Raw genomic sequence first — 25927 nt, 5'->3', positions numbered from 1 at the left:
TTAGGAACTCGTCTAGACATGAGTACTGCCTATCATCCACAAACTGATGGGCAGAGCGAAAGGATGATACAAACACTTGAAGACATGCTACGAGCATGTGTTATTGATTTCGGAAACAGTTGGGATCGACATCTACCGTTAGCAGAATTTTCCTACAACAACAGCTACCATTCAAGCATTGAGATGGCACCGTTTGAAGCACTTTATGGTAGAAAGTGCAGGTCTCCGATTTGTTGGAGTGAAGTGGGGGATAGACAGATTACGGGTTCGGAGATTATACAAGAAACTACCGAGAAGATCATCCAAATTCAACAACGGTTGAAAACCGCCCAAAGTCGACAAAAGAGCTACGCTGACATTAAAAGAAAAGATATAGAATTTGAAATTGGAGAGATGGTCATGCTTAAAGTTGCACCTTGGAAAGGCGTTGTTCGATTTGGTAAACGGGGGAAATTAAATCCAAGGTATATTCGACCATTCAAGATTATTGATCGTGTCGGACCAGTAGCTTACCGACTAGAGTTACCTCAACAACTCGCGGCTGTACATAACACTTTCCACGTCTCGAATTTGAAGAAATGTTTTGCTAAAGAAGATCTCACTATTCCGTTAGATGAAATCCAAATCAACGAAAAACTTCAATTCATCGAAGAACCCGTCGAAATAATGGATCGTGAGGTTAAAAGACCTAAGCAAAACAAGATACCAATTGTTAAGGTTCGATGGAATGCTCGTAGAGGACCCGAGTTCACCTGGGAGCATGAAGATTAGATGAAGAAGAAATACCCGCATCTATTTCCAGAAGATTCGTCCACACCTTCAACAGCTTAAAATTTTGGGACGAAATTTATTTAACGGGTAGGTACTGTAGTGACCCGAACTTTTCCATGTTTATATATATTAATTGAGATTGATATTTACATGATTAAATGTTTCCAACATGTTAAGTAATCAAACTTGTTAAGACTTGATTAATTGAAATATGTTTCATATAGACAATTGACCACCCAAGTTGACCGGTGATTCACGAACGTTAAAACTTGTAAAAACTATATGATGACATATATATGGATATATATATAGTTAACATGATACTATGATAAGTAAATATATCATTAAGTATATTAACAATGAACTACATATGTAAAAACAAGACTACTAACTTAATGATTTTTAAACGAGACATATATGTAACGATTATCGTTGTAAAGACATTTAATGTATATATATTATATTAAGAGATATTCATACATGATAATATCATGATAATATAATAATTTAAAATCTCATTTGATATTATAAACATTGGGTTAACAACATTTAACAAGATCGTTAACCTAAAGGTTTCAAAACAACACTTACATGTAACGACTAACGATGACTTAACGACTCAGTTAAAATGTATATACATGTAGTGTTTAATATGTATTTATACACTTTTGAAAGACTTCAATACACTTATCAAAATACTTCTACTTAACAAAAATGCTTACAATTACATCCTCGTTCAGTTTCATCAACAATTCTACTCGTATGCACCCGTATTCGTACTCGTACAATACACAGCTTTTAGATGTATGTACTATTGGTATATACACTCCAATGATCAGCTCTTAGCAGCCCATGTGAGTCACCTAACACATGTGGGAACCATCATTTGGCAACTAGCATGAAATATCTCATAAAATTACAAAAATATGAGTAATCATTCATGACTTATTTACATGAAAACAAAATTACATATCCTTTATATCTAATCCATACACCAACGACCAAAAACACCTACAAACACTTTAATTCTTCAATTTTATTCATCTAATTGATCTCTCTCAAGTTCTATCTTCAAGTTCTAAGTGTTCTTCATAAATTCCAAAAGTTCTAGTTTAATAAAATCAAGAATACTTTCAAGTTTGCTAGCTCACTTCCAATCTTGTAAGGTGATCATCCAACCTCAAGAAATCTTTGTTTCTTACAGTAGGTTATCATTCTAATACAAGGTAATAATCATATTTAAACTTTGGTTCAATTTCTATAACTATAACAATCTTATTTCAAGTGATGATCTTACTTGAACTTGTTTTCGTGTCATGATTCTGCTTCAAGAACTTCGAGCCATCCAAGGATCCATTGAAGCTAGATCCATTTTTCTCTTTTCCAGTAGGTTTATCCAAGGAACTTAAGGTAGTAATGATGTTCATAACATCATTCAATTCATACATATAAAGCTATCTTATTCGAAGGTTTAAACTTGTAATCACTAGAACATAGTTTAGTTAATTCTAAACTTGTTCGCAAACAAAAGTTAATCCTTCTAACTTGACTTTTAAAATCAACTAAACACATGTTCTATATCTATATGATATGCTAACTTAATGATTTAAAACCTGAAAACACGAAAAACACCGTAAAACCGGATTTACGCCGTCGTAGTAACACCGCGGGCTGTTTTGGGTTAGTTAATTAAAAACTATGATAAACTTTGATTTAAAAGTTGTTATTCTGGGAAAATGATTTTTATTATGAACATGAACTATATCCAAAAATCATGGTTAAACTCAAAGTGGAAGTATGTTTTCTAAAATGGTCATCTAGACGTCGTTCTTTCGACTGAAATGACTACCTTTACAAAAACGACTTGTAACTTATTTTTCTAACTATAAACCTATACTTTTTCTGTTTAGATTCATAAAATAGAGTTCAATATGAAACCATAGCAATTTGATTCACTCAAAACGGATTTAAAATGAAGAAGTTATGGGTAAAACAAGATTGGATAATTTTTCTCATTTTAGCTACGTGAAAATTGGTAACAAATATATTCCAACCATAACTTAATCAACTTGTATTGTATATTATGTAATATTGAGATTCTATAGACACGTATACAATGTTTCGACCTATCATGTCGACACATCTATATATATTTCGGAACAACCATAGACACTCTATATGTGAATGTTGGAGTTAGCTATACAGGGTTGAGGTTGATTCCAAAATATATATAGTTTGAGTTGTGATCAATACTGAGATACGTATACACTGGGTCGTGGATTGATTCAAGATAATATTTATCGATTTATTTCTGTACATCTAACTGTGGACAACTAGTTGTAGGTTACTAACGAGGACAGCTGACTTAATAAACTTAAAACATCAAAATATATTAAAAGTGTTGTAAATATATTTTGAACATACTTTGATATATATGTATATATTGTTATAGGTTCGTGAATCAACCAGTGGCCAAGTCTTACTTCCCGACGAAGTAAAAATCTGTGAAAGTGAGTTATAGTCCCACTTTTAAAATCTAATATTTTTGGGATGAGAATACATGCAGGTTTTATAAATGATTTACAAAATAGACACAAGTACGTGAAACTACATTCTATGGTTGAATTATCGAAATCAAATATGCCCCTTTTTATTAAGTCTGGTAATCTAAGAATTAGGGAACAGACACCCTAATTGACGCGAATCCTAAAGATAGATCTATTGGGCTTAACAAACCCCATCCAAAGTACCGGATGCTTTAGTACTTCGAAATTTATATCATATCCGAAGGGTGTCCCGGAATGATGGGGATATTCTTATATATGCATCTTGTTAATGTCGGTTACCAGGTGTTCACCATATGAATGATTTTTATCTCTATGTATGGGATGTGTATTGAAATATGAAATCTTGTGGTCTATTATTATGATTTGATATATATAGGTTAAACCTATAACTCACCAACATTTTTGTTGACGTTTTAAGCATGTTTATTCTCAGGTGATTATTAAGAGCTTCCGCTGTCGCATACTTAAATAAGGACGAGATTTGGAGTCCATGCTTGTATGATATTGTGTAAAAACTGCATTCAAGAAACTTATTTTGTTGTAACATATTTGTATTGTAAACCATTATGTAATGGTCGTGTGTAAACAGGATATTTTAGATTATCATTATTTGATAATCTACGTAAAGCTTTTTAAACCTTTATTGATGAAATAAAGGTTATGGTTTGTTTTAAAATGAATGCAGTCTTTGAAAAACATCTCATCGCAACGAAATCAATTAATATGGAACGTTTTTAATCAATACGAACGGGACATTTCAAAAGCGCTGTAAGTATACCTTATTGTGTGGGTTATTATTTATCAGCTATGGTTAGGGGGATGAGACCGCATAGCATAATAGGAGGTGGTATTTTTATTACTTTGATTGCTGAATATCTCGGTGTGGATATAAGTCGGGGAGGATTATTAGTCGAAGAACCAGAACCCCGCGATACTATAGGTTTAAATGTATACCATGCTGCGAAAGTTTTGAAGAGGCGAAATAACGCCGCAGTACAATACCATGGTAGACATCCACAGGTTGAGAGAAACCAACAGCAAGGTAATGTAGGAGGGGGAAATGAGATGCAAGAAATGCAAAGGTTTATAGCTTCACAGGAGTACGAAAATGCTAAACAGAGAGCATTTGAGGATTGGCAAGTTCATCAGAACCAAATCATAGCTCATTGCCAACATATAGGTAGAAACTATATTCCTACACCAAAACCCATATTCCCTCCCTGGTCTATAGAGATGCAACCACCGTATCCTACATATAACCCTGCCGAAGCATTCTATAGCACCTATGGTTATGCATGGAACCCCTATTGGTACTAGTATCATCCCTAGTCTACTTAGTTTTATTTATTTTGTAATTTGTAATATTGATACGTTTAATACTTATGTTAATATTGTAATATTTTTTATAATTTTCTAACTTTTATTCTTAGATTTTAATAATTTTTGAATGTGAGGTAATATACCAAACTTCAAAAATATGTATATATGTTTGCAGTTTATCTTATGTACACAACAGGGTAAAACAACGCATTTTCACATACTGGCATTAAGTTCAGCAAAAGCAACTAATTTTGACGACAAGATGCAAAATATATGTGAAATAACAACAAGACGGAATGAACAAATGATGTGCACCATTTATCATTCAGCAAACAAACGCCAATATATTTGGAAACTTTGGTAAAAATTTAATCATTTTCACACAAATCACCTCAATAATTTAAATTGTTACTGATTTCTTGCAAATGAGGGCATTGCAAGATCTTAAGTGTGGGAAGGGGTTAAATTCTTTCGGATTTTATAATTTTTATCTTAAACACTTGGTTACCATTAAAAATACTAGTAAAGCAGTAGTTGTATTAGAATCTAGTGCTCTCTGATAATAAAGAACATCCCTAGTCTTATATACTGACTACCCAATTCTAGTAAAATTTTTCAAAATTTTCAATTAAATGAACTCAAAATCATGTTTATACATATTTATGAACGATAAAACTAGGTTTTAACACCGAAATTATTGTTACCTCGGAAAAGACATAAATTGAGAAACAAACCAAAATGTTAAAATTCATTTAAAATGGAATAGAGGACGATAAAAAGGAAAATAAAAGCTAAGTGTGGGAAAATTCTCCAAGTTATTCAAAACATATATCACATATTTTTGTACAAATAACTGAAAATACTTTTGCTTTGGACTAAACTAAAAAGTTTTACCTGATTTACTGTAAGAAAGATGGATCTACACGATGAATCAATTCCATCATTAAAAGGAAGTAAAGTCTTTCGAAAAAGACACGCGCTTCTTGATTTAAGTCAAGAAGTTGTCGTCCAGACCAGCTGTAGGTTGACGAAAAATCTAGAAAAGTCATCACTAAAATCAGCAGGAAATCCATGGACCTCAGCATTAAACAGGATCGCCAAGTGGTCAGATTTATCCTAACCATGAGAAGGATTTATCTCGTACAATGGGGGGGCACCATGCAAATTAGCTGGATAAGACTAATGAATCAGATCCCCAGAAAGGATAATCTCCTTAAAAGATCAAAAATCAGCTTTTAAGCCTGATATTACCCAATCCTAGAGATTGACTTTAAAGATTGAGAATTCAAACTCATGGAATTCAATGATATCTAAACTCGAGCTTGAACGAGAAAATACTTTGATCAAAATTACAAACCGATTTGTTTTCTGAAAACCCTATTTTCAATGCGTTCATTACCATTGAACGTAAAATCCTAGGAATTCACCTGGAATTCATTAGGTCACCTGAACCAAATCGGGTGTCAACCGTAAGAACGGTGGTTGCATAGTGGTCAAAGACAGGACCTTGTGCCAGACCAAAAAATCATAAGGGTGAGCTTTACTATTGCTCCTACCAAGGATAGTAATTGCGTCCGACACGTTATAGACCATAATTAAAAGCATGTCATGGGACATTGCCTTAACAGTTGCTTGTTCAACGCTTTCCTTTACAACCGGACGGTAGTTTATCGAAAGGTAATATACGAGACAAGTAAACTGGACGTGTTGCTTTCCAAATACAAGGTTAGCAAGTGGGTGACACAAAACCGCAAGTTTTGAGCTAAAATTTTCAAATCTGAAACCCACCAAACCCACAAAAATAATTTGCAAACACCGGTAAAGGGTTATTCCGGAAAACTTATCTAGGGTAAAAACTAGATTTAATTTTCAAAAGATCAAATGTTTTCATAAAGATCCAATTTCCTTAATGGATCTAAATTTTTATAGTCATGTGGGACTGTAAACCATATCGTTACTACCATTGTTTATATCGCCGTATAGAAATCACTGATGTACAAAGTGTGAAGAATAAAGAAGTGATTCTAGTATTTCAAGACGATATTGCTTGAGGACAAGCAACGCTCAAGTGTGGGAATATTTGATAATGCTAAAAACGAACATATATTTCATAGCATTATTCCTCAAGAAAGACAAGCTTTTAGTTGCAATTGTTCTATTTAAAAGTGATATTCGTTTAAATAATAAAAGGTGAAGACAAATGACAGATTCGACGAATTGAAGACGCAAACGACCAAAAAGCTCAAAAGTACAAAATACAATCAAAGAGGTTCCAATTATTGATAAGAAACGTCTCGAAATTACAAGAGTACAAGATTCAAAACGCAAAGTACAAGATATTAAATTGTACGCAAGGACGTTCGAAAATCCGGAACCGGGACATGAGTCAACTCTCAACGCTCGACGCAACGGACTAAAAATTACAAGTCAACTATGCACATAAATATAATATAATATTTAAATAATTCTTATAATTATTTAATATATTATATTTATTTATAAAACCGTCGGTAAACAAAGAGCTAAACTTGTGTGAGCTGTATTTACAAACTCCGCGACTCGCGGAGTTTGAAGGCCAAAAGGGCCGCGAGTCACGGAGGCCCAAATTCTGAAAGTCCCTATAAAGCCAACCGAATTCTGATCATTTTTCACACTCTTAATCTATCTCTCTCTCAATATATACGTAATTATATATATATAATTTATATTTTAATTTTAATTTTAATTTTAAATCCTAATAATAAGGGTATGTTAGCGAATGTTGTAAGGGTGTAAGTCGAAATTCTGTCCGTGTAATGCTACGCTATTTTTAATCATTGTAAGTTATGTTCAACCTTTTTATATTAATGTCTCGTAGCTAAGTTATTATTATGCTTATTTAATCCAAAGTAATCATGATGTTGGGCTAATTACTAAAATTGGGTAATTGGGCTTTGTACCATAATTGGGGTTTGGATAAAAGAACGACACTTGTGGAAATTAGACTATGGGTTATTAATGGGTCTTATATTAATTAAACAATACCTTGTTAATTTAATATACAAACTTATAATTCGACGTATTTATATATAACCACATACGCTTTACTGGGTACGGTGGGCGGGATATCTATAAATACCAATAATTATTCATTTTACCGGATACGGAACTGGATTAATAGTTAATAGACTTGTTGAAACAGGGGTGAATTACATTCAAGGGTAATTGGTGTAATTGTTAACAAAGTAGTAAAACCTTGGTTTACACGCAGTCGATAACCTGGTGTATTCATTAAACAAAGTATTAAAACCTTGTTACAATTCGAATCCCCAATTAGTTGGAATATTTAACTTCGGGAATAAGAATAATTTGACGAAGGCTTTCGCTCTTTATATTTATGACTGATGGACTATTATGGACAAATCCGTATGGACATATTAAATAATCCAGGACAAAGGACAATTAACCCATGGGCATAAAACTAAAATCAACACGTCAAACATCATGATTACGGAAGTTTAAATAAGCATAATTCTTTTATTTCACATTTAATTTCCTTTATTTTATATTTAATTGCACTTCTAATTATCGCATTTTTATTGTTATTGTATTTAATTGCACTTTTAATTATCGTACTTTTTAAATTATCGCAAGTTTATTTTATCACACTTTTATTATTCGCAATTTCATTATCGTTATTTACTTTACGCTTTAATTTAAGTCTTGTATTTATTTATTATTTTACATTTGGTTTTAACTGCGACTAAAGTTTTAAAATCGACAAACCGGTCATTAAACGATAAAAACCCCCCTTTTTAATAATAATATTACTTATATATATATTTGTATTTTTATAAAAGTAAACTAATATAGCGTTAAGCTTTGTTTAAAGATTTCCCTGTGGAACGAACCGGACTTACTAAAAACTACACTACTGTACGATTAGGTACACTGCCTATAAGTGTTGTAGCAAGGTTTAAGTATATCCATTCTCTAAATAAATAAATATCTTGTGTAAAATTGTATCATATTTAATAGTATTTCCTGTAAAAATATAAGCTATTTTATATACACCTCGCGAAACATCACGTGTTGTCAAATGACGTGTTGCGTACAATCATGAGGTCTTATGATTAATCTTCTCGTGTTGTTTACGGGTGGTCCTAAAATATATAAAATCAAATCATAAGTAATTATATATAAAATATCATATTAATTAGAAAAGATATGATTAATTTACTTTTTCTCCAAATATTTTCGTAGCTAAACTAGCTTCGGATACCCAATCTTGTTTTAGTCGTAGTTTCTTCATTACAACTCCGTTTTTATTGGTTCAACTTGCCACTTACTTGGATCGAGTCAAATTTTAAGAATATGAACTGAAAATACCTTAGTTTGTATTCGAAATCATAGGTTATAGGTCAAACTTTGGTGAAACTTATGAAAGTGATCATTTTCCATCATAAAAACAACATTTAATGATCATTTTTCTAAAAATACTTACACTTTGAGTTAAACCATGAAATTTTTATGTGTTAACATATTCATAAGAAATATCATTTTTCCAGAACATGAACTTCCAATTCAAAGTTCAAGATGGTTTTTAATTATCCAACCCAAAACAGCCCTCAGTTGCACTCCGACGACGTAGATTCAGTTTTTAAGATGTTCTTTGTAAAACCAAGTTATATCTTGTTAGGTTAGCATATCATTATGATATATTACAGGTCTTGAAGTGTTTTAAAAGTCAAGTTAGAAGGATCTATTTAGTTTGCGAACAAGTTTGAAATCATTCAAACTATGTTCTTGTTGTTAAAATTTTATACCACAAAATAAGATAGCTATATGAATATGAATTGAATAAGATTATGAACAAGGTTACTACCTCAAGTTACTTATACAAAGTTACTGCAAAAGATAAGAAATAATATTGGAATCAAAGAGTGATGGAGTTAGATCAAAAGGTTGGAATTAAACTTCTTCAAATGGGTGGTTATTTTGATATGTTCTTGAAAGAGTTTTCTTATGGTGTTTAAGGCTTGTAATTGAAGCTAAATGATGGGAAAAATGCTTGGAGATGATCAAGTATGAAGTTAGGAGTATTTTGAGAGAGAAATGAGGATGTAGGTATGAGAAAATGGAGTGAAGAAATGGTGTTCGTTTATAAAAACGTTTTTAGTTTATAAAGAAAGAAAAGGATTCCTAATTTTGTTTTCTTACTAATAATTCATACTACTTGACAAATCCTAGTTACCTCATATCTAGCGCAGTAATAATGTTGATTAGGATGTTGATTTGATGTGTATATACCAATAGTAAATACGTATAGAAGCTGGGTATGATACGGGTACATATACCCTAGATATACGTATAAAAATCTTGAGGAAATGGAACGAGAATTCAAATATAGCTATCTTTTGTGAATATACTTATATTGTTTTATGTATTTAAGTCCTTAAAAAGTGATTAAATACATTATATATACGATACATGTATAAGCATTATAGATTATAAGTATATATATCAAAGAATGTTACGTATAGTTATCGTTTTGAAAACTTAAGTTAGTAGTTTCAAAATATACTTATAACTCATTGTCATTAGTACACAATGATATGTTAAACCATCCTTAGATCATGTTAAATATATATAAATACATATATATACACAAACGTATAATTATCGTATGTTATATAGTTCGTGATATCATCGGTCATATTGGACGGTCAAACGTTGTGTAAAACTCTTTTCAAAAACACAAGTCTCAACAATTTGGATTGCTTATCATGTTGGTATAGTTTAATTTATGTAAATATTAATCTCATAAGTATAATTTGGTCGGAAAATTCCGGGTCATTACAGTACCTACCCGTTAAAGAAATTTCGTCCCCGAAATTTGATAGAGGTTGTTATGGATAACAATAAGAAGGTTTTCATGACAAATATAAGGTGATAATGGATTTTTATCATCATTGAGTAATGTAGATAAAACGATTCGATTATGCGAAGAATATAAATGAGACTATCGTAAAAGAGTGAGATGAGTAAAATATATTCGTCTTAACCGATGACGTAGTTATGATTGATTTCCGGGATTTAAGGGATTTAAAGAGAATCTTACGTAATAAGATTTGGTTCTTTGGTGATTAAGGAAATCAGGATCTTCTTTGATTATATGCAATAATCTGTTTCGATTGCACTGTCGGATATTTCACTATAAATTCACCCATTCGTTTCCTTATTTTCCACGACTCACACCTTATATTCTTTCTCCCTTGATTCTTACTTTAAAGCATTCATCAATATGCTCCATCCAGTCCTAATTCTTGATATACTCCTAACTTTTATATCTGTCATTCTTCTTTTTCATCTACCACTAGAAGAATCTATTTACTTCTACTATACTCTTGTGTTTATAGTGTTTCTAATTCTCCCGTGTCTCTATACTGCTATCTGCATCGATATATACGGTTTGTAATTTCGGGGTTATTATCGGAGTTTATATTCTTCATTATTTTTCAGAGCTTCATGCTTTCGTTTTCTCTTCCCGACTTCGAGTCAAGCGAGTAATGGTCCGGAATTCGTAGATATGAAATTCAGAATGAACATAGCTAATGCTCTAAAAAGAAAATGGTAATAGAACGATTTTGATTTGTTAAATTACCAGAATACCCTGGAGAAGACCGAGTCATCCAGAAAAATATTCTCTTGATATGTTTAGAGATTAGATAGAATGTAAGAGTCGTGTAAATGGCACATGATGACGGTACTGTGAATCATCATGCTTCATTAGAAACTCAGCATGACTTACTGTAATATAATGACGTTGATCAAGTGTCATTATATTATACTAATACATGCTTCAGTTCCCAACACTACTTCAAAACATTCATATTTTAAACTCGAAGGTTACAGAATTTAGAAACTAACACAGTTTCTTTTATGTTGCAGATATTACGGAGAGATAAATGATCTCAGATAAAAATAGTTGTGAAAATATCGCCAGAAATATGGAGGATATTTATAATAGAACATACGAGAATATCTTAGAATTTCTAATATCAATGGATGATGAAGAAGATTTGTCTGTGAAGGTTTAGAATGAGAAATAAGATGTTTGCTAACGATTTCAGCAGGCACAGAATCATTTGTATTCTTTGAAGGAAAACTTATTCTTTGTGATTTGTCCACGGATTTCTTCATAGTTTCGCATAATCCGCTTTTCGGTACTAAATTTTCTATCGAGCGTTCCTAACACTCCTTTCTTTATCATCAAACTTTTGGCCATTAAGATCATCTACAACATGCTGCTTCATTAGCATTTTTAAAGTTAACTGATCTGGGTCATCGGTTATCAAATCGAGGTAGTTTCAGGAGAATTGTGTTTTTAGAATGATTAATCGCTGATGGTAATATTGTGGAATATAAAAGGTTCCCCAGTAACAATAAAGAGTACGCATATATATCGCGGTTATAATAAAGTTGTTTCGGATGAAAAGTCGGAGTTGACTTGCTGGAGCTGTGACAAAATTAGCTACTTTGGAAAGGGATTGCAAAACGATCTTCGGTAATAACAATGTCAAAGGAACTAGAACAGATACGTGTCAAACGTTTACTCAGTTTCTGAGGGTTTTTCAGGTGCATAACTATATGCATCAATCTTTTCTTCCGTAGATGAAGTGCGGTTGGTTTATCCTCTCGATTGAGGTGTTTTTAAGAATCATGATAGATTTGAACGCTGATTGTAATCGTCGAGATACAATGAGGTTTAAGATGAAATCAAGTGGCAATCTTGAAGAAATGTTTAGTTTCGTATGTTATAATCAATATTTTAATTCATTTTAATTGTCCAATGTCATTAGTCCACAGTCGATAGTCCACAGTAACAGTCCAATAATTCATATATAGTTTAATATATAATATACGAATTAATTAATACGTGTCGTGACCCGTATACGTCTCAGACTCGATCACAACTCAAACTATATATATTATTGTAGAATCTACCTCAACCCTGTATAGAGAACTCGATCATTACTACATATAGAGTGTCTATGGTGATTCCAAATAATATATATAGATGCGTCGATATGATATGTCAAAACATTGTATACGTGTCCCGATATTTAAAGTGTGTAAAATAATTACAGAAATTAAATGACGATAAATAAAAGTGCGATAATTAAATTGCGATAAATAAACTGCGATAAATAAAATGTAATCAGTTAGCTAGGAACAGTTAGCTGGAACAGTTAGCGTGGATTCTTAACAAACTTTTTCATAGTTAATTTGTTTGTTTCTAACAGATTTTATTTTATCATATGTTTTCTTCATATGCCACTTGTTGGATTCTGGGAAGTCAAAATCTAAATATGAAATTGAATGAAAATGGTTATTCTGCGGTGAACGGATACGTATATCGGTAGTTGTAAATAGGATAGTAAATGACTGTTGAATCAGCTTCGACGAATGTACAATGTGACTTATTAAGATGAAATCTAATTATTCCTCGGGTATTACCTACCCGTTAAAAAAAAATTCACCATTAATATTTTGTACAAAAGAACTTTTAATTACAATCTTTATGAAAATATATATACATATATATTTTCTTCAGATGAAATCATGAATTTAATGAGTTAATATGATATTAATCTCATTTGCTTTTCGATTTGAGCTAGAATAAGAAATCTCTAAAACTTTTTGAAACCACATATTCTTTGCAGAATATCAATGAAGTTATGGATCAATACTTCATCGTTCATTATTGTTGGTACTCCTTGGTATCTATGGTGCGTATGATGTTGATGTTTGTGGGACAGATTATGATGTCGAGACGTGTGATGCGGATGTTGTTTGTTAGTGGTAATGATGGTATTGTTGATGTTATTGATGGTGGTGCTGATTATGCTGCTGGTGCTGTTGCTGGTGTTTGCAACCTTCGCACCATGTTCTCCAAAGCCGTCACGCGAGCGCGAAGTTCGTTAACTTCTGCTAGTACACCGGGATGATTGGCGGTTGGAGCGAGCGAATGAACAAGATTTGTAATATGGGATAGTATATAATGGTGATGAGATACTCTAGAAATGAGAGAGAAAATGGTGTTTCAAATAGGTTCGCCGGTAAGTGCTTCAGGTTCATCGCCAAGAGGGCAATTTCGTGGATGGAATGGATCACCTTCTTCTTGTCTCCAGTGATTTAGTATATTACGAACCCATCCCCAATTCATCCAGAATAGATGATGGGAAATTGGTTGATCCATTCCGGTGACGCTTCTTTCGAAGCCCGAATGGAAATCCATATCGGCATAACTGTCAGAATCTGAAGAATTCGAACTAGATGCGGAATCCATCTTGTATAATGGGGAAAATGAATTTTTAGTATGGAATAGATTATAGGAGTTAGATTTGGTACTCTTCAATACATAATTTACATATCTATATATAATACCAAAATCCCGTAAATTACGGAGAATCTTTGAAAAGATATCAGTCAAAGTTTGCAATAACAAATATGCTAAGATAAGAATTCGTCTATACACTATCAATGCAGTAAATGCAGTAAAACGTGTCTAGACTTATGAATGATAAGCAGGTAATTTCCTAAGGATGATAAGCAGATGATTTCCGACTAGAAATGATAAGCAAAACTTTTGACATGTAGACACGGTCGAAGTCCAGACTCATTAATGCATCCTAACAACTACTAGTTAGACACACTAATGCAAGACCTGGTTCGCTACGACCACCGCTCTGACACCAACTGAAAGGACCCGTCCTAATCCACCTGGACGAAGTCATCAACATTTGGTCCCATTGCGATGATCGGCTCCAAGTAATGCCCTTATATTGAGAAAATCCACAGCGGAAGACTTAATTCGTACCTGAGAATAAACATGCTTTAAAGTGTCAACCAAAAGGTTGGTGAGTTCATAGGTTTATCATGACAATCATTTCCATATGTTAATAGACCACAAGATTTCATAATCATAAACATAATACACTCGCAAGTGTATGTAAAGCATTCTAAGTGGTTGAGCACTTGGTAACCATACTTAACATTTAATCAACGTCGCATATTCCCTTTATTATGAAATCTCACTACACCGTACCAAGTGTAGTCACCAAAACGAAGTACTGTGCAACCGTTGAATACTGGTCGTCCAGTCCGGTTGGGGTTGTCAGGCCCGATAGATCTATCAACAGGATTCGCGTTTACAATACCACATGTAAATAGTAATTACCAAGCTACAGGGAAATATGCCAGTGGTACAACTCAACGTAGAATATATTTTTAAGTACTTGTGTCTATTTTGTAAACATTTATAAAAGCAGCGCATGTATTCTCAGCCCAAAAATATATATTGCAAAAGCAATTAAAAAGGGAGCAAATGAAACTCACTTTTGCCTTGAAGGTATTTAATTCGACTTGGTCTCCGATAGATATCACGAACCTAACCATATATATAATATATCAACATATTTTCTTTTTAAGTAATCGTTACATATATATATACTTTTAATACTTTTAATATTTTCTTAGTCCGTCGTTAGCAGTCCGATGTTAGTGGTCCAAAATTAGTTTCTTAAATAAAATAAATAAAGACCCCATCGTATTCGTATTGATCAGAATTAATCTCGACCCATGGTACCATGTTGTCAAATGACGTGTTGCGTACATAAAGTACCGTGTTGTCAAATGACGTGTTGCGTACGATCATGAGGTCTTATGATTAATCTTCTCGTGTTGTTTACGGGTGGTCCTGAAATATATAAAATCAAATCATAAGTAATTATATATAAAATATCATATTAATTAGAAAAGATATGATTAATTTACTTTTTCTCCAAATATTTTCGTAGCTAAACTAGCTTCGGATACCCAATCTTGTTTTAGTCGTAGTTTCTTCATTACAACTCCGTTTTTGTTGGTTCAACTTGCCACTTACTTGGATCGAGTCAAATTTTATGAATATGAACTGAAAATACCTTAGTTTGTATTCAAAATCATAGGTTATAGGTCAAACTTTGGTGAAACTTATGAAAGTGATCATTTTCCATCATAAAAACAACATTTAATGATCATTTTTCTAAAAATACTTACACTTTGAGTTAAACCATGAAATTTTTATGTGTTAACATATTCATAAGAAATATCATTTTTCAAAACATGAACTTCCAATTCAAAGTACAAGATGGTTTTTAATTATCCAACCCAAAACAGCCCTCAGTTGCACTCCGACGACGTAGATTCAGTTTTTAAGATGTTATTTGTAAAACCAAGTTATATCTTGTTAGGTTAGCATATCATTATGATATATTACAGGTCTTGAAGTGTTTTAAAAGTCAAGTTAGAAGGATCTATTTAGTTTGCGAACAAGTTTGAAATCATTCAAACTATGTTCTTGTTGTTAAAATTTTATACCACAAAATAAGATAGCTATATGAATATGAATTGAATAAGATTATGAACAAGGTTACTACCTCAAGTTACTTGGACAAAGTTACTGCAAAAGATAAGAAATAATCTTGGAATCAAAGAGTGATGGAGTTAGATCAAAAGGTTGGAATTAAACTTCTTCAAATGGGTGGTTATTTTGATATGTTCTTGAAAGAGTTTTCTTATGGTGTTTAAGGCTTGTAATTGAAGCTAAATGATGGGGAAAATGCTTGGAGATGATAAAATATGAAGTTAGGAGTATTTTGAGAGAGAAATGAGGGTGTAGGTATGAGAAAATGGAGTGAAGAAATGGTGTTCGTTTATAAAAATGTTTTTAGTTTATAAAGAAAGAAAAGGATTCCTAATTTTGTTTTCTTACTAATAATTCATACTACTTGACAAATCCTAGTTACCTCATATCTAGGGCAGTAACTGTAGTGACCCGAACTTTTCCATGTTTATATATATTAATTGAGATTGATATTTACATGATTAAATGTTTCCAACATCTTAAGCAATCAAACTTGTTAAGACTTGATTAATTGAAATAGGTTTCATATAGACAATTGACCACCCAAGTTGATCGGTGATTCACGAACGTTAAAACTTGTAAAAACTATATGATGACATATATATGGATATATATATATATATATAGTTAACATGATACTATGATAAGAAAACATATCATAAAGTATATTAACAATGAACTACATATGTAAAAACAAGACTACTAACTTAATGATTTTTAAACGAGACATATATGTAACGATTATCGTTGTAAAGACATTTAATGTATATATATCATATTAAGAGATATTCATACATGATAATATCATGATAATATAATAATTTAAAATCTCATTTGATATTATAAACATTGGGTTAACAACATTTAACAAGATCGTTAACCTAAAGGTTTCAAAACAACACTTACATGTAACGACTAACGATGACTTAACGACTCAGTTAAAATGTATATACATGTAGTGTTTTAATATGTATTTATACACTTTTGAAAGACTTCAATACACTTATCAAAATACTTCTACTTAACAAAAATGCATACAATTACATCCTCGTTCAGTTTCATCAACAATTCTACTCGTATGCACCCGTATTCGTACTCGTACAATACACAGCTTTTAGATGTATGTACTATTGGTATATACACTCCAATGATCAGCTCTTAGCAGCCCATGTGAGTCACCTAACACATGTGGGAACCATCATTTGGCAACTAGCATGAAATATCTCATAAAATTACAAAAATATGAGTAATCATTCATGACTTATTTACATGAAAACAAAATTACATATCCTTTATATCTAATCCATACACCAACGACCAAAAACACCTAAAAACACTTTCATTCTTCAATTTTCTTCATCTAATTGATCTCTCTCAAGTTCTATCTTCAAGTTCTAAGTGTTCTTCATAAATTCCAAAAGTTCTAGTTTCATAAAATCAAGAATACTTTCAAGTTTGCTAGCTCACTTTCAATCTTGTAAGGTGATCATCCAACCTCAAGAAATCTTTGTTTCTTACAGTAGGTTATCATTCTAATACAAGGTAATAATTATATTCAAACTTTGGTTCAATTTCTATAACTATAACAATCTTATTTCAAGTGATGATCTTACTTGAACTTGTTTTCGTGTCATGATTCTGCTTCAAGAACTTCGAGCCATCCAAGGATCCATTGAAGCTAGATCCATTTTTCTCTTTTCCAGTAGGTTTATCCAAGGAATTTAAGGTAGTAATGATGTTCATAACATCATTCGATTCATACATATAAAACTATCTTATTCGAAGGTTTAAACTTGTAATCACTAGAACATAGTTTAGTTAATTCTAAACTTGTTCGCAAACAAAAGTTAATCCCTCTAACTTGACTTTTAAAATCAACTAAACACATGTTTTATATCTATATGATATGCTAACTTAATGATTTAAAACCTGGAAACACGAAAAACACCGTAAAACCGGATTTACGCCGTCGTAGTAACACCGCGGGCTGTTTTGGGTTAGTTAATTAAAAATTATGATAAACTTTGATTTAAAAGTTGTTATTCTGAGAAAATGATTTTTATTATGAACATGAAACTATATCCAAAAATTATGGTTAAACTCAAAGTGGAAGTATGTTTTCTAAAATGGTCATCTCGACGTCGTTCTTTCGACTGAATTGACTACCTTTACAAAAACGACTTGTAACTTATTTTTCCGACAATAAACCTATAATTTTTCTGTTTAGATTCATAAAATAGAGTTCAATATGAAACCATAGCAATTTGATTCACTCAAAACGGATTTAAAATGAAGAAGTTATGGGTAAAACAAGATTGGATAATTTTTCTCATTTTAGCTACGTGAAAATTGGTAACAAATCTATTCCAACCATAACTTAATCAACTTGTATTGTATATTATGTAATCTTGAGATACCATAGACACGTATACAATGTTTCGACCTATCATGTCGACACATCTATATATATTTCGGAACAACCATAGACACTCTATATGTGAATGTTGGAGTTAGCTATACAGGGTTGAGGTTGATTCCAAAATATATATAGTTTGAGTTGTGATCAATACTGAGATACGTATACACTGGGTCGTGGATTGATTCAAGATAATATTTATCGATTTATTTCTGTACATCTAACTGTGGACAACTAGTTATAGGTTACTAACGAGGACAGCTGACTTAATAAACTTAAAACATCAAAATATATTAAAAGTGTTGTAAATATATTTTGAACATACTTTAATATATATGTATATATTGTTATAGGTTCGTGAATCAACAGTGGCCAAGTCTTACTTCCCGACGAAGTAAAAATCTGTGAAAGTGAGTTATAGTCCCACTTTTAAAATCTAATATTTTTGGGATGAGAATACATGCAGGTTTTATAAATGATTTACAAAATAGACACAAGTACGTGAAACTACATTCTATGGTTGAATTATCGAAATCGAATATGCCCCTTTTTATTAAGTCTGGTAGTCTAAGAATTAGGGAACAGACACCCTAATTGACGCAAATCCTAAAGATAGATCTATTGGGCCTAACAAACCCCATCCAAAGTACCGGATGCTTTAGTACTTTGAAATTTATATCATATCCGAAGGGTGTCCCGGAATGATGGGGATATTCTTATATATGCATCTTGTTATTGTCGGTTACCAGGTGTTCACCATATGAATGATTTTTATCTCTATGTATGGGATGTGTATTGAAATATGAAATCTTGTGGTCTATTGTTACGATTTGATATATATAGGTTAAACCTATAACTCACCAACATTTTTGTTGACGTTTAAAGCATGTTTATTCTCAGGTGAATATTAAGAGCTTCCGCTGTTGCATACTAAAATAAGGACAAGATTTGGAGTCCATGTTTGTATGATATTGTGTAAAAACTGCATTCAAGAAACTGATTTCGATGTAACATATTTGTATTGTAAACCATTATGTAATGGTCGTGTGTAAACAGGATATTTTAGATTATCATTATTTGATAATCTACGTAAAGCTTATTAAACCTTTATTTATGAAATAAAGGTTATGGTTTGTTTTAAAAATGAATGCAGTCTTTGAAAAACGTCTCATATAGAGGTCAAAACCTCGCAACGAAATCAATTAATATGGAACGTTTTTAATCAATAAGAACGGGACATTTCAGTAATAATGTTGATTAGGATGTTGATTTGATGTGTATATACTAATAGTAAATACGTATAGAAGCTGGGTATGATACGGGTACATATACCCTAGATATACGTATAGAAATCTTGAGGAAATGGAACGAGAATTCAAATATAGCTATCTTTTGTGAATACACTTATATTGTTTTATGTATTTAAGTCCTTAAAAAGTGATTAAATACATTATATATACGATACATGTATAAGCATTATAGATTATAAGTATATATATCAAAGAATGTTACGTATAGTTATCGTTTTGAAAACTTAAGTTAGTAGTTTCAAAATATACTTATAACTCATTGTCATTAGTACACAATGATATGTTAAACCATCCTTAGATCATGTTAAATATATATAAATACATATATATACACAAACGTATAATTATCGTATGTTATATAGTTCGTGATATCATCGGTCATATTGGACGGTCAAACGTTGTGTAAAACTCTTTTCAAAAACACAAGTCTCAACAATTTGGATTGCTTATCATGTTGGTATGGTTTAATTTATGTAAATATTAATCTCATAAGTATAATTTGGTCGGAAAATTCCGGGTCATTACAGAATACATATTAAAACACTACATGTATATACATTTTAACTGAGTCGTTAAGTCATCGTTAGTCGTTACATGTAAATGTTGTTTTGAAACCTTTAGGTTAACGATCTTGTTAAATGTTGTTAACCCATTGTTTATTATATCTAAAGAGATGTTAAATTATTAAATTATCATGATATTATGATATATTAATATATCTTAGTATGGTATATATACAGTTAAATGTTGTTACAACGATAATCGTTACATATATGTCCCGTTTCGAAATCCTTAAGTTAGTAGTCTTGTTTTTACATATGTAGTTCATTGTTAATGCACTTAATGATATATTTACTTATCATTTAACATGTTTAAAAAAGTGTATCAATATCTTAATATGATTCATATGTACTTCGTAAGACGTTGGTATACGATAATCGTTATATATATCGTTTTCGAGTTTCTTAATTCAATAGTCTCATTTTAATGTATATAACTCATTGTTAAAATACTTAATTAGATACATACCTATAATAATAACATGTTAACTATATATATATATATATATATATATATATATATATATATATATATATATATATATATATATATATATATATATATATATATCCATATATATGTCATCATATAGTTTTTACAAGTTTTAACGTTCGTGAATCACCGGTCAACTTGGGTGGTCAATTGTCTATATGAAACATATTTCAATTAATCAAGTCTTAACAAGTTTGATTGCTTAACATGTTGGAAACACTTAATTATGTAAATAACAATTTCATTTAATATATATAAACATAGAAAAGTTCGGGTCACTACAAAGATAACACACCGGGTTAGCGTCAATGAAATCAGTATGTAAAAATATACTAGCAACGGGTAGTGATGCATAGTAGATAGTATTAAATCATAAAGATTCTAGTAGTGTGAATAGTAAGTAGTAGTGGTTCATAGTGCTTAGTAGTAACAGTAGCATGGACAGTGTACAGTAGTGGTGTTAACACTAAGTAGCAATAGCAGTAGTAACAATAAACAATTCACAACAATAACTAAACACTTTAAGTTGCAACATTCTCATTCAAAATCCATGCATAACCCAAGAAAGTAATATATCCATCATGTCATAAGTAAAAGCCATGAAATAAAACCACATCTATATCATTAATGTATGTGCGAGTATTAAGTAATAAGCAATAATAATAAAATAGTTTCTAATAACGTGGAGCATGTCCAAACAAGAAATCTCTATTTCTGTTTTTGCAGCTCTTTCAACAAATACTCGACCATCTTCTCTAGGTTCTCGACTCTTGACGTAAGGTCTTTGGGGTTGTTGTCATTAGCATTAGTAGTGGATGTGCTAGGTTTAGAAGTGGATGTAGAAGAGTCATAGGGATGATAACGACGACACATCTCAAGTGATTGGTTGTCATAGCAAAAACTCTTACAAAATGGGTTATTGGCTCGAGCAGGTCCTTTAGGTATCCTACGGTGGCCTCTCAGTCCGTAGGGGTTAATAAAGTCAGGATCAACAAAAGGTGACTGGGAACGAGTAGGAGAATCGGGTAAATTAGGTTCAGATTCGGATTCGGGTTCTGGGTCCTCCTTGCGATCCTCTTCCGGTTCTTCCTCTTCCGGCTCTTCCTAGGGTTCGGATTCCATCTCGAGTTCAGACTCAGTATCATCCACAAACTCTAGTATAGTGTTTCCTTGCGCTTGCACGGTTTCCTCAGATTCTGTGTCGGAGTCGGTAAGAATGACAGGATTGGAAGAAGTCATCTAGCATTCAAGAAAACATACGTTAGCACACTTAGTAACCATATTATTCAAGTAAGGTAACAAGTAGCATAACTACGGTTCATGTAACTTAGCAAGTCTAGGTTTACAGTACAGACTCAAAAGACGTCCTAAAACTCGACACTCTAATGCAGCCTAGTCCTAGGTAACCGATCTGCTCTGATACCAAATGTAATACCCCGTCAAAATCCACTAACGATGTATTAACTCTGGTCCCACAATTTAGTGGTCTCTATATGAGATGTTTCCGAAAAAGTATTCGCATTAATTATTAAAGCAAAGTCCTTTATTAAAGAAATGAATCTGAAAAGTAGTTGACATAACGACTAACGTAAGTAAACCCAAAACATAACATTAAATAAATAGTTTCAATGCGAATGTTTATTCTTGAAGTAAGACATGACTGAAAACATGCTAGAATACATTCTAGTTCTAGCAGCAAACAAGCATGACAACTCTAGCAACGCGGAAGCAATAGCTCTATGGACCTGAGATAAAAACATGCAAAACGTCAACAATAAACGTTGAGTGAATCTACAGGTTTAGTAAAGCATTTTGTAAGTTAGGCCACAAGATTTCTGAAAAACATCGCAAAAATTATACATTATCATGAGCACTTGATTATAAAACTTTAACCCGCGGATAGCTAAGCGCTACACGTCTTCCCTTTACCCTATCTAAGCATACACCGATCAAGTGTACAACTAACAAAAGAATAATCACCTCATAGGTTGAGGTGAGGTTCGTCAAACCTAACGGTACTGTCCCCATAATTCGAGCTTACGTAAAGTAATTAATATAATCAAGCTAAGGGATTTTTTATCTGAACTCATATGTATATCGTTTAAGTTACTTGTGCCTAATATGTAAAAAATTTGTAAAAAACATGTTATCTCATCCCTGTAAAACGTAGTAGGGACTGTAGACTCACCTTAGCAAAAGCACTGAAATATTTTAGCAAAATCGTACTGTAGTCGAACAATCTCGACCGAACAATGCAACCCAGTCAAATAGGTCATCTTAAGTATACATATAGGTCACACTATGTCAACCCATAGTGTACGTAAAGTCCTAGTGCTCAGACGGACTCAATATGCATGTAAAAGTCAACTAGTCCAAGCAAGTCAACAAAAGTCAACCAAAGTCAACTCAAAAGTCAACTCGGTCAAAGTGGTCAACTAAAGTCAAACATCTCAGTAGGTCATGCAAACATGGTCAACATGTCAAACCTAGGTCATATAACATGTTATAGCTCGTAGTTTAGCAATTTGCACATTCGCAATTAATCATACGTTCTTAAAATACGTGCATCATAGAAAGAAACAAGTATAACTCTTAGCACATAATTCATAAAAACATGGAAAATTCCAGATCACAACTAGAATCAAAATTTATTCCACAATGTCCAACCAAGGCCTCATACGATGTCCACAAGTCAGATATCAGAGAAGGTCTAGTTACGGTTTACCAAATCAGTTTCTGCTCGCGCGTCAGTTTTGAAACATTTATCATAAAATATCAAAAATATATTTTGACAAACGGCCAATTGGAGATGACTCAAACTCAAAGTTTTATTGATAAAATAATCAAAGACATCCCTTTAGCCAATTAGTACAGATTATCCAATCTTTACAGACCCTTCAGTTTTAGTCAACAAAGAGATATACCATTTGCTCAAGCTTATAACTCATGGCAAAACACATTTTTAGAAGTTAGCATACAAATGAAATACATTAAGGAACATATAAACTAACATATTCCAGAACATCAAAGTCTCAATCAATTTCTAGTTACTCTAACAATTTTTGTTTAACTTTGAAAACAGATTCAGCACACTTTAAAACACGAATCTTCGTTTTGACATAACGGAAGTATTACACAAGCCTTTGACGCGAATCTTAAGTCTAACATGAATGGTTTTTCACAAAGATTCCAATGGTATACAATTAATTAGCCAAATCATAGAGCACACAACTCAGAAAATTCGTATATCCTGTAAACCCTAGCGAAAACTTCGATTACACATAACTTGAGCATACGATAACGAAATCAAGCGAAATTAAAGTCAAAATTCAATAGTTTTTAGATACCTTTTCACCTAAACAAATTACAAGATCAGTCCACAAGTCAATTTTATGAGATTCATCAAACACAAATTCGTGTTTTATGCAAACAACATCAATCGATCAATTAAATGATAAACGACAACACTAAACATCATTAATTGAGCACTAGACTCGATTACACTATGTAATTGACAAAAAAACTGATTAATAAAAGTTAGGGTTTGCAAATATACCTTAAAAACGAAATTAATTGATGCTAGGGTGTGTAGAACGATAGTGACCTGAACTTTTCCATGTTTATATATATTAAATGGATTTGTTATTTACATGATTAAGTGTTTCCAACATGTTAAGCAATCAAACTTGTTACGACTTAATTAATTGAAATAGGTTTCATATAGACAATTGACCACCCAAGTTGACCGGTGATTCACGAAAGTAAAAACTTGTAAAAACTATATGATGGCATATATATGATTATATATATAGTTAACATGATATTATGATAAGTAAGTATCTCATTAGGTATTTTAACAATGAGTTATATACATAAAATTGAGTTTATTGAATTAAGAAACTCGAAACGATATATATAACGATTATCGTTATAACAACGTCTTAAGTGAATTAAACAAGTCATTAAGTGAATTAAACATGTCATTAAGTGAATTAACAATGAACTACATATGTAAAAACAAGACTACTAACTTAATGATTTCAAAACGAGACATATATGTAACGATTATCGTTGTAACAACATTTAACTGTATATATATCCTACTAAAATATATTAATATATCATAATATCATGATAATGTAATAATTTAACATCTCTTAAGATATAATAAACAATGGGTTAACAACATTTAACAAGATCGTTAACCTAAAGGTTTCAAAACAACATTTACATGTAGCGACTAACGATGATTTAACGACTCAGTTAAAATGTATATACATGTAGTGTTTTAATATGTATTCATAAACTTTTGAAAGACTTCAAGACACTTACAAAATACTTCTAATTAACAAAAATGCTTACAATTACATCCTCGTTCAGTTTCATCAACAAATCTACTCGTATGCACCCGTATTCGTACTCGTACAATACACAACTTTTAGATGTATGTACTATTGGTAAATACACTCCAATGATCAGCTCTTAGCAGCCCATGTGAGTCACCTAACACATTTGGGAACCATCATTTAGCAACTAGCATGAAATATCTCATAAAATTACAAAAATATTAGTAATCATTCATGACTTATTTACAAGTAAATAAAATTACACATACTTTATATCTAATCCATATACCAACGACCAAAAACTCCTACAAACACTTTCATTCTTCAATTTTCTTCATCTAATTGATCTCTCTCAAGTTCTATCTTCAAGTTCTAAGTGTTCTTCATAAATTCTATAAGTTCTAGTTTCATAAAATCAAGAATACTTCCAAGTTTGCTAGCTTACTTCCAATCTTATAAAGTGATCATCCAACCTTAAGAAATCTTTCTTATTTATAGTAAGATATCTTTCTAATACAAGGTAATACTCATATTCAAAATTTAATTCAATTTCTATAACTATAACAATCTTATTTCGAGTGGAAATCTTACTTGAACTTGTTTTCGTGTCATGATTCTGCTTCAAGAACTTTCAAGCCATCCATGAATCCTTTGAAGCTAGATCTATTTTTTTCATTTTCAGTAGGTTTATCCAC

This window comes from Rutidosis leptorrhynchoides, chromosome 6, assembly GCF_046630445.1.
Source record: "Rutidosis leptorrhynchoides isolate AG116_Rl617_1_P2 chromosome 6, CSIRO_AGI_Rlap_v1, whole genome shotgun sequence".
In the NCBI taxonomy this organism is placed as follows: Eukaryota; Viridiplantae; Streptophyta; class Magnoliopsida; order Asterales; family Asteraceae; genus Rutidosis; species Rutidosis leptorrhynchoides.
Note: the sequence above shows the minus strand (reverse complement) of the source record.